The following is a 12,678-nucleotide window of genomic DNA, read 5'->3' as shown; positions in this document are numbered from 1 at the left end:
AACGCTATAAGCGAGGGTCAGCCTCATCTATTCAAAAACCTAATAATCTTAACTAAGGCCTTAACTAAACAAATAACATAAAAAAAAGTCCTAAAAAAATAGAGTTTTAAAGTAATAAATGGCTTGATGGCCAAACTACTTAAGAGCAAAGACGTAAGAGTAGGTTCGGCCCAATAAAAAAATAATAAGCATTCAAGCCTCTTAAGGCTCATTTTCCTTAGCTTGGATCAATAAGAAGCAATTCGGCTTATTGGACTTATTTGAGGTTTGTTCTTCAATAATGTGGATTATCACTAAAGTTTGAACAAACAAGGTCATTACACTTTAAGCTTCTTGGCTCTTGCTCTTTTGATTAGTCCATTTTCCATGCAAAGAGGATCTTGCTTCCATCACTCCCTCCTTTCTCAAGCAAATTTGTTCTCGAATTAGCACCTTGAAAATCAAAAGGAGATAAATCAGAAACATTAAAGGTTGCACTAACATTATACTCACTTGGAAGATCAAGTTTTTATAAGCATTATCGTTAATCCTATCAACCATTTGGAAAGGTCCATCTTCTCTTGCTTGTAACTTAGAATGCCTTTGAAGAGAAAATCTCTCTTTGTGTATATGCAACCACACCTAATCATCAGGTTCAAATGCAACTTATTTTTAGCCCCTGCAGTGATGACGTGCGGTTTGCTCATTTTGCTTCTCGATTTGCTACCTTACCTTGTTGTGAAGTTGCCTAACATATTCGGCCTTCTTGAAATTATCCAAGTTAGCATGCTCTTATAATGGCAAAGGCAATAAATCTAAAAGGGTTAGTTGATCAAAACCATAAACAACTTCAAAAGGACTATAATTAGTAGATGAATGCGCACTTCTATTATATGCAAACTCTATATGAGGCAAGCAATCTTCCCAAGACTTGATATTCTTTTTTATAATAGCAAACAATAATTATCTTAAGATCCGAATAACCTCTTTGATTTGACAATCCATTTCAGGATGACAAGCAGTGAAAAATAATAGTTTAATACCTAACTTAGTCACAATGTCTTCCAAAAATAGAAAAAAAAACTTTTGCATCCATATCACTAGCAATAGTCTTAGGTATGTCATGCAAACATACTACTTCTCTAAAGAACAAATCAGCAATATGAGATGCATCATCAATTTTATAACATATAATTAAGTATGTCATTTTACTATACATATCAACCACTATATAAATACTATGATTACCATATACATAGACCTTAGCAATCCTAAAATAAAATCTATAGAAACATCAATCCAAGATGAAGTAGGAACAAGCAATGGCATATACAATCAAGGGGACTTGCTTTTAGACTTATCATGCAAACATACAACACAATTGGCATAATATTTCTCAACAGCAATTTCTATTTTCAACCAATAAAAGTGCTCATGCAACATATCTAAGGTCTTAGCAACACTAAAATGCCCCAGCAACTCTCTCTCATGCGATTCTTTCAAAAATAACCTGTGTATAGAACAATTAGGTACACATAATCTATTATCCTTAAACAAGTAGGTATTATGTCTATAGTATTTATCAAAAGCTCCATTCTCGCATGCATCATACACAATTCCAAAATTAAGATCATTAATATAATGTTCTTTAAGCAATTCAAATCCAACCAATTTAGAATTAAGCGTGTTAATCAAGGCATACCTCCTAGAGAGTGCATTGAGCACCACATTGTCCTTACCCTTCTTATATTTGATCATATAAAAAAGAAAAGTTTCTATAAATGAACTCCAAGTTGCATGTCTTTTGTTCAATTTATTTTGACCCTTCAAATGCTTCAAGCTTTCATGATTAGTATGTATCACGAACTCCTTGGGTAATAAGTAATGTTGCCACATGTCCTATGCCTGCACTAATGCAAACATCTCCTTATCATAAGTGTGGTAGTTTAGGCTTGCACCACTAAGCTTTTCACTAAAATAAGCAATCAGCCTACCCTCGTGCATCAATATAACTCCAATTTCAACACTATAAGCATCACATTCAATCTCAAAGTAGAGTCAAAATTAGGCAAAGCAAGTAAAGGAGCATTAATCAACTTATCTTTCAAAATCTGAAATGCCCTATCTTGTGCTTCTCCCTATTTAAAATCTACATGCTTCCTAATAACCTCAGTTAAAGGGGTGGCAAGGGTAAAAAAATCCCTCATAAACCACTTATAGAAACTAGCTAGGCCATGAAAAGACCTAACTTCACTCACACTTCTAGGTGTCAGCAATGAAGAAATAACCTCTACCTTTTCTTTATCTACCTCTATCCCATCAACACTAACAACAAATCTAAGAAAAGCTATGATCAGACTCGATATCATCGAGATGGAATTCATCCCATTGAATTTAGAGGCGAAAGATTTTTTATTTATTATCTCTATGGGATTAAATCCCGAGTTATTACGAAGTAAAGAAAAAGAAACGATGAGATTGTGAAAGTAAATATTCTTGCGTTTATTGCTACTGCCCTGTTCATTCTAGTTCCTACTGCTTTTTTACTTATAATTTACGTAAAAACGGTTAGTCAAAGTGATTAATTTGAATGAAACTTGACTTCTTTCACTTCTTAGTTCTTATCAATGATTGAAGAAAAAAAATGAAAAGGATTCCTTTTTTTAGTCTTAAATGAAATGAGCATACTAGAATTAGCAGTATTCTATGAGATCCGATAATATGATAGAAAGAAATCTATTTCTTTCTATCATACTATCTATTTTTTTTATTCTAGTGTATATAGTTGTACTATATAAAGATATAGGCTTAATCTAGATATAAATTAATCTATATCTATAATATCATCTCATATTCATATGTCTAGATATCAATTATCTATATGGAATGTCCATAACGTCCCAATTCTATTTCTTCATCTATTTGATTTGTGTTGATTCCAATTAATGTCGAAAGGCAACTCTTACTCTTACTTTTAGGATTCTAATTCCTAGATTTCTGATTATTTAAAATATGAATCCTACCATGTACCGAAACAATAAAATCAATCAAAAGGAATTCTATAAAAAAACTTTTTCAAATTTCAACGATAGGAAATTTATTCCAACCCAATTCTTCCTAAATTCTCTATTCGGTAAACTGGTTCTTACCAGAATTATATATGCCCCCCCCCCCCTTTTTTCTGTTCAAAGAGAAACGAAAGCAGTTCTTTTATTAGTTATTAAAAGTGATTAAATTAAGTGAATTTTTTATAGAAAATAAGATAGACATAGTAGTTCTCCAATGAGATACTACGCATACTAAGATATTTTCTTGCTTAGTGCTTAGTTTAGTATTTGTTTTATTATTTTAGAGAAAATGGATTTGTGCTATACCTTATTGATTTGACTCATTTCATATTATGATTCAAAGGTTCAAAATCGGCAGGGTTTACTAATCCTTTTCATTGAAATCTGAAAAAGTTTTTTTATAGAATTCCTTTTGATTGATTTTATTATTTCGGTACATGGTAGGATTCATATTTTAAATAATCAGAAATCTAGGAATTAGAATCCTAAAAGTAAGAGTAAGAGTTGCCTTTCGACATTAATTGAAATCAACACAAATCAAATAGATGAAGAAATAGAATTGGGACGTTATGGATATTCCATATAGATAATTGATATCTAGACATATGAATATGAGATGATATTATAGATATAGATTAATTTATATCTAGATTAAGCCTATATCTTTATATAGTACAACTGTATACACTAGAATAAAAAAAAACGGATAGTATGATAGAAAGAAATCTATTTCTTTCATATTATAATATAATAATCTATATATAGGATACTATATATTATAATAAAATTAAAATATTTATTTAAATATTTATTTAAATTTAAAATGAAATATTCATTTTATTAATTTTAAATATTAATTATTTAGGAATTAAGATTAACGAATTAACGACGAGATTTATTATCATTTTTTGCATGTCCTCGGAAATTTAGAGTAGGTGCAAATTCTCCCAATTTATGGCCCACCATACGATCTGTTATAGCTATTGCATCCTTAAGCTTCATGGCTCTTGCTCTTGTGATTGGTCCACTTCTCATGTAAAGGGGATCTTGCTTGGATTGGCTTGTAGTAGCACTAGGTTTTCCATCACTATATACTTTTACCTATTGACATAATCAGGTTCGGGTGACATGTATTAAAGGAGTTGAATTTGAGCCCGAAATAACTATTAAAATTTGATGCGTGCTACTGTGTTAGCTACAATCTAAGGCAGTGTACCTATCGATGCAGTCTAGCACTAATGGCGAGTATCAAGGTCGTATTCCTTGGGAAAGTGAAAGCCCAAAGTTACTCCTTTATTCTTTGTTATATTAACCTAAAATGAGTGATGAATAATTTCTAAACTAATAAATAGCTACAAGCTACGTTCTAAGGGAGATGCAAGAGTAATTGATAAATAAAATAACCAAGACAAGAAAGCAAACCCAAAGGGAACTTAAACTAGTTGGCAATCAAACAAAAGATAAAGAATTGGTGAGTCTAATTATGCTACCCGTGGACGAATTCTTAACCGAATTCGGTTTCTCTCTCGAGATAACCGAATTCCTAAACCTAATAACCTAAAGTTGGAATCTCTTCCTAATGATTGATTCTTAAATTAGCATTAAGCTTTAATCCGCCTCTATTAAGCTTTGTTAATTCTTAATCCGGCTAGTTAATTATCCTCATCTCTAAGCGATTATTAACCAGTTCTTGCTATTCAAAATTCCAATTGCCAAATGGACTTCTCAATCATACAAAGCAATTTAAACACATAATTCACAACGTCTCATGAATAATACATTATCTTATTAATACTGAAAGCAAGAAGAATATAAAACTAACCCAAACAATCCAACAATATAATACTAAGCCAACATAGTAAAGAAATTCCAATGGATTTAATCAATCTAGATAATCATATTCATTATCAAAATCCATAAAAATTCAATTACAACAATGAGTAAAGGTAGAGAAACCCGATTACACCATTGGATGAGAGTAAACAGCCCCAATTCCTCTTGCTTGAATTGAATCGATTCTTGTTCCTCTTACTCGATTTGAAAATCAATCAACGAACCTCGCCCAATCTTCAATTTTTAAAGGGAATCTGATTGAAACCTTGATCCAAGTCTCCTTTTCCCTTGGTTTCAGCTCAGAAAACCCTTAGGGAGAGAAAAGTTAGGGTTTTGGACGTTCTCCCCCCGCTCTTCTTTCTTTTAATTAATTCCTCCTGTCGCCGCCAACACGGCCGTGTTCCTGGCCATATTGGGAACATGGTTTGGTATTCCTGACTGTGTTACTCTCTGTGGTCGTGCTCCCTAACGCCTCTTCTTCTTTGATGTCTAATGCATCCAAAACGGCCGTGTTGGTGCCCGTATTGGGAACATGGCCAGTGTTGAAACCAACACGGCCATGTTCAGCTTCCTCATGCTCGCACTTAGCTTGTTTCGGCAGCTTTGACGTCCAATTATACTCCAATTCTTCCCTTTATCATTCTTTGACTTCTTTTGAACCTAATGCACACAAACAGACGCATAGAGTGAGTGTTGGGACCAATTCACATCCAAATATCCATAAAATCAATCTTAAAAATCTCATTTAGATGTGTGTATTTTACGTACATTAAAATTCAAAACCAAATTTGTTCTAAATCCTTTTATAATTACTAAAACTCATCCAATTAGAATTTAGTCAAATCGGGTACCCTATCAAACCCATCTTGCCATCCTTATGTACAAATCCTATGCATTTGACTCAGCCTCTCTTTTGTAACTTGAATTCTCAAAATGAGTTAAAACTCCCCAATTATCTCAATATACAAATAGAAGCATCTTGTTATAATAATATTAGTAAAACAAACAATATTAAAACGAGCATTTGAGTAAACATTAAACGATCAAAATGACAATTGTAATTGTCATTAATTTCTACCAAAATAAAAACTAAAGTAAACAATTGTATAAATAAAAAAATTCACTTTTGAGATAAAAAAATTGTTAGCACCAAGAAACTAATCATTTAAGTTTTGATGATAACAAAACATTTAATGGATTGATAACACAAGTAGAGCAAGTATAACACATAAAAACATTTAACAAATATTTCACGCTTTGAGAATTAGAAGACCAAAAATAAATAAAACTAAGCTAGAGTACTTCTATCAGTCATTCATAATTCTCTTTTAATTTAACTTAATATCTTTTTATTTAAGGGCTTTGTGAAGATATCGATAAGTTGGTTACTTCTAGAGTACTGAATGGGGTTCTTAGAGAGATTTATAGCACTAGTGTTGTCACATTTAATGAGAATGTGATCAACTTATCTCCCATAATCTCTTAATTGTTGTTTCATCTAAAGATATGAGTGCAACAACATCTTGTTGCCATTTATTCAGCTTTCGTGATGGAGAGAGCAACTGAAACTTGTTTCTTGCTGAACCAAAACACTAAGAATTCACCTAAAATATGACAAGTTCCAGAAGTGTTCTTTCTATCTAAGAGACTTCCCGCATAATCGGCATTTGAATAACCTATTATGTCAAAAGATGATTCTCTAAGATACCATAGTCCTAAATGCAATGTGCCATGTAAATACTCTAAAATTCTTTTGACGACATATAAAATTATACTCTTCATGACATGATTAAAATATAGCACATAAACACACACTACGCATGATATAAGGTCTAGAGATGGTTAAATATAAAAGAGAATCGACCATACCTCTATACAGCTTTTCATTTACACTCTTACCCATCTCATCTTTTTCCAATTTTATTGTGATACTCATGAGAGTCTTAGCTACTTTTCAGCCATCCATCTTAAATTTCTTCAAGAGTTCTTCTATGTATTTGGATTGGTTAATAAATACTCATTCCTTGTTTTGCTTAATTTGGAGACTAAGAAATAATTTGATCTCTCTCATTATGCTCATCTCAAATTCCCTAGTCATGCACTTAGTAAAAATCCTTACAAAGCAATTCATTAGTAGCACCAAACACAATATCATCAACATAAATTTGTACAATGAGAGTATTATATTTATATTTATTTACAAACAAAGTAGTGTCTACTTTTTCTTTAGAAAATATATTTTTAATTAAAAAAGGAACTAAGAGTTTCATACCAAACTCTATGAACTTGTTTTAAACCATATAAGGCTTTAGACAATTTAAAGATATAAGTTGGAGATTTATAATCTTGAAAACTGAGAGGTTGTTCAACATAAACTTCCTCCTCAATGAAACTATTTAAAAATGTATTTTTCACATTCATTTGAAATAATTTAAAATTCTTGTGACATACATATATTAAAATAATTCTTATAGCTTCTAATCTAACAACTGGAGCAAAGGTCTATGTCTTCCTATTGATTATAACCTTTTACAACCAATCTAGCTTTCTTCCTAGTGATAGAGCCTTGCTCATCTAACTTTTTCTAAAAATCTATTTACACCTAATAATTTGGCAGTCCTTAGGTCTAGGAATAAGTTTCCATACTTTATTTTTCTCAACTTTATTGAGTTCATCTTGCATAGCAATCACCTAACTATCATCATTTAAAGCCTCAATGGTCATTCGCTCAAATTGAGAAACAAATGCTAGATTATTTAAAGCCACAATTTTAGAATGAGTATTTACACTTTTTGATAAGTCTGCAATAACTTGAGTAGGTGGGTGATCTTTCTTGAAGTTTCACACTTTGGGAAGACTTTATGAGTTCTCCAACATTTGGGCTTCTTGAGATGCATCATGACTTTGTTAGTTTTCTTGATTATCCTCAATGAATTCTTCAATCCCCTTTGATAGATCAACAAGATTGATTTTAAGCTTCTTAAATGCACCTACAAGATCATTTACACAAGTATCTTTCCCAAGATCAAACTTTTTTATTCTTAAAAATGACATTCATAGACTTTTCAACTACTAAAGAACATTTGTTAAAGACTATAAGCTTTGCTTGATGTGGAATAGTCTAGGAAAATTCCTATATCAGTTTTGGAGTCAAATTTTCTAGGATTTTTCTAGTATTTAAAATGTAGCATTTGCATCCAAATACTCTAAATTATGAAACCTTAGGCTTTTTTCCATTCCAAAACTCATAAGAGGTTTTATTTAATAAAGGTCCTTTGAAAATTCTATCTGCAACATAACAACTAGTTTAAATTCATTGAGCATTGTCCTAGCTATTTCCATTAATGTTCTATTTTTTCTCTCCACAACTCCATTTCTTTATGGTATCCTAGAAGATAAAAATTATGAGAAATCTCAATCTTTACAAAGAGTTTTAAAGAGATCATTTTCAAATTTTTTTCATGATTACTCCTTATTGAAGAAATCAAATATCATTTTTCATTTTGAACACGTTTTGCAAAAGATTTGAGAACATTAAAAGCTTCATTCTTATGAGCAAGGAAATTAATCTAAGTAAATCTAAAATAGTTATCAACAATTACAAATGCACATGACTTTCCACCCAAACTAGCTACTCTAGTTGATCCATATGTAGTAGTTGGAGTGGTTTAGAAGTACTTATAATGTTCTTTGATTTGAAGGATGATATATGTTGTTTTCTCATTTGACATGGCTTACAAGGCTTGTCCTTTATGAACTTCACTTTAGGAAATCTATTTATTAACTCTTCTTTGACTAATTTGTGTAGAAGCTCCATATTTTCATGACCAATTCTTCTATACCATAGCCAAGATTTATCACTAATAGACACAAAACACTTGAAAGATTGATTAACAACTTTGTGTAGGTTAATTAAGTAGGTATTTCCACTTCTTTCTTCTTTAAAAACTACTTTGTCATCCACTAGGGTAATGACATAGTATCCATTAGAGTTAAAATTGACTTTGTCACTTTTGTCTCACAATCGACTTACACTCAAAAAATTATGCCTTAACCTATCAACTAGAAAAACATCATCAATAAAAGATTGGTCATCCTTATCAATGGAACCAATGTTAATTACCTTACCCTTGGTATCATTACCACATGTGACTTTGCCTTCATCATTTTTTCTTGACATTCACAAAGATGCTTTTGTCTCCTGTCATGTGCCTTGGGCATCCATTATCAATATGCCAAAATTTAGACCCTCTCATTATTATCAACAAAATTAAAAGCCTGTGTTAGAGAGATTGACATAAAGGTTTATAGTAGTTTGTGAATAACCTTTCCTACGTCCACTCCTTAAGATCACACTTGATATTCTACTACAATCTCTATGATTACAACCTTTGGGTTTTTACAAGTTCACCAAATAACTTGGTGTTTTCCAAGGCGAACACTATACCTCTTCCTTAGTGAACTAATTTTTCACTAAGTCTCTTAAGATTTGAGTATTAATGGTTACACAACAACCAATTCCTTATATTTTTAATACCTAGGTTCACACAACAACCCTTTTTAGTTTAGTTGAATATATAGATTCAACTTAATGCACTTTATAAAGAAAGAAATTAAGTGTAGAAGATTGAGATATAAATTTGCAAGAGGTAGGGTATAAAAAATTCATACACATTTTGCTTAAGTCTTTATGAGGGGTATTTATACACATACCAACCTATTAGAGACATTATAAAGGATCAAAGCTCATTTAATTCAAATTTGATGATTTGGCAAAAAATAGCTTTCTGCCTAAAAAATTGGCCTTGTGATTTCTGAAAAGAGTTGTGGGGACTCCAACGGTCTGTCTTGGTGGCTAAAGTTGCAATGATCACTGACATTGCATTAACTAAGAAAATTGCCCCCACGCCATGATATCGCACTTGCGCTTGGCTTAGGCATGCTCCGAAGAGCCTTTGTACTTCTCATCGCATAATCTTCTGTCACGTTAGAGCTTTTGCCTCAAATTAAGCCACCCTTGCACTTCTAGAGGAGTTGACTCATTAACTACCAGGTGTCTCTTCATTCTTGGGGGCTTTCTAGAAGGTTCTTCCAAGTCGATGGTCAACTTTGACTATATGAAAAGCGCTCTCGCATTGTACGGGACTTTTTACAATCCTTGCTTGAAAGCTTAAGGCAATCTTGTCTAGTATTTGAATCCTTAATGCACTGTTAATTAGACACTCAAACATAAAGTTAGCAATACTTAATTTGGGTGTTATGATCAAAATAAAGATCAATTGACCCTACAGAATGACAATTTCTTTAGTCATTTGAATAGATTAATCAAAACAAGGGTTAGACTTGGCATTATTGAAGTGGTTCATGCACAAGGAAAAGGTGTTATTAATGGTGACAAATAAGGGTACTAAAATAATCCATGATGTGTTGTACATACCTGATTTGAGTTAAAATCTACTCATTATTCCATAGATGCTAAAAAATGGGCATGCCTTGTTCTTTAAAGGTAAAAAGTATTATATTTATTATTCAAATGATAACGAAGTTGCTAAAGTATAAATGGTTAATACAAGTTTTACTTTGAGGTGGAATATTATAAATGATTGTGCATATGTTGTCAAACACGATGAAACCTTAATATGGTATAGGAAAAATGGGCATGTGAGTTTAAATTCACTTAAGTCTTTACATGCGAAGGCTTGAATAAAGATTTTCTTGATATTATTGTGTCTGATGATGTGTGTGACTCATGCCGAAAAGGAAACATGCACAGACAAGCATTTCCTTTGAATCAATCTCATAGAGCAAAAGAAAAAACTTAAACTGGTGCATTCTAATGTGCGTGAGAACTGAAAGCATGAATAAAAGCAAGCATTTTATTCTCTTTATTTATGATTTGACAAGGATAATATGGGTGTTTTTCTTGAGCAATAAATCCGAGGTGTTTTCTGTGTTTACCTTTGAATGAATGCAAGCTTAAGACTTTGAGATTAGATAATGGCAAGGAATATACATTAACTAAATTTAATCAGTTTTGCGAACAAATGGGGATTGAGCATCAACTAACAATGAGTTATACGCTAGAACAAAATGGTGTATTAGAAAGAAAGAATAGAACGGTAGTTGAAATAGTAAGGTGCTTGATGCTTGAAAAGAAGTTGCCTTAATCATTTTGGCTGAAGCTATGTACACTGTCGTGTACTTACTAAATATGCCTCCAACGAGGGCACTAGAGAACAATGGAGTGAAAAAAAGCCAACAATAAAGCATCTGAAAGTATTTAGCTCCATTTACTATGTTCATGTTCCATCAATGAAAAGGAGTAAGCTGGATGACAAGGCAAAAATAGGAATATTTCTGGGGTATGCTACATAATCTAAGGGCTACAAAATATATAGTCTTCAAACTAAGTAGATTACTATCAGTAGAGACATCAGAGTTGATAAAGGTGCTTTATGAAATTGGGAGAAAATTGTGGTAGAAAAGGATGTTGGTGGTACTTCTATGATAGAATCTTTACTAGGAAATCATGGAACATAAGCTTGCGGGAATGAAAATCAAACTTTAAGTTCTTAATTCAATGATGACATTTTAAGCATAAATGAAGAAGAACAACCAATGCTCAAAACTAAATCTCTCTTTGAGATTTATGAAAGGTGCAACATTGCAATCATGGAACCAACTACCTACACTAGAGCTGCAAAGTATAAAGTGTGAATTGATGAAATGAAGTGAAAATTAAGATAATTCAAAAGAAAAAAAGACTTGGGAGCTAATTGAGAAGCCTTATAGAACTAAAGTCAATCTCGATGGTTCAATTTAAAGATCCAAGGTAGTAAAGGGTATGCTCAACTTCCTAATGTTGATTGTGATGACATTTTTGCACTAGTAGCTAGGCATGATACCATCAGGTCAAATGGAATGGAAAGTATTTTATCTAGATGTGAAGTCAACTTTCTTGAATGGAGAGTTGATGGAAGAAATTTATATTGATCAAAGTGAAGGTTTTATTATTGTAGGCAAAGAAGATAATGTTTACAAGGTGCATAAAGCTCTTTATGGGCTAAAACAGGCTCCTAGAGTCTAGTACAACAAGATTGATGCTCATTTCACAAATCAAGGCTTTAGGAGGAGTGAGAATGAAGCAACTTTATATGTAAAAAGGCTTCAAAGTGGGCAAGAACTGATTATTTCCTTATGTGTTGATGATTTATTAGTAACTTGTACTGATAGTGCTTTACTTTATTAATTCAAAGGTGAAATGGAGAAGGAATTTGAAATTTCTAATTTGGGGATGATGAAGTACTTCCTTGGAATGGAGATCTATCAAAATAAGGTAGGAATCTTCATTTCTTAGAAGAAGTATGCTCTTAACATTTTTAGAAAGTTTAAAATAGAGAAATACAAATTAACCCCCCCCCCCTACTCCTTTGGTTCAAAATGAGAAGTCCAAATTTATGGTGAAAGCAAAGTTGATTCATCTATGTATAAAAGTGTAATTGGTAATTTATTGTATATTACTGCCACTAAACTTGATCTAATATTTTCTACTAGCATGCTCTCAAGGTTTATGCAAACTCTAAGTCAAGCTCATTTTGGAGCAGCTAAGGGGTTCTCAAGTACCTTAAGGGCACTACAGACTATGGCATATGGTTTATGAAGGTTGAAAATGGGAAATTGCAAGGGTTTATAGATAGTGACTGGATTGGAAACTTGGATGATATAAAGAGTACATCGGGGTACACTTTTTTCCTTTAGCTCTTGTGTGTGCTATGGAACTCAGAGAAGCAAGAAATTG

The sequence above is a fragment of the Ricinus communis genome, chromosome 5 (assembly GCF_019578655.1).
Source record: "Ricinus communis isolate WT05 ecotype wild-type chromosome 5, ASM1957865v1, whole genome shotgun sequence".
NCBI classification, from domain to species: domain Eukaryota; kingdom Viridiplantae; phylum Streptophyta; class Magnoliopsida; order Malpighiales; family Euphorbiaceae; genus Ricinus; species Ricinus communis.
The sequence above is the reverse complement of the archived record's forward strand: the minus strand, read 5'-3'. Positions refer to the sequence as shown.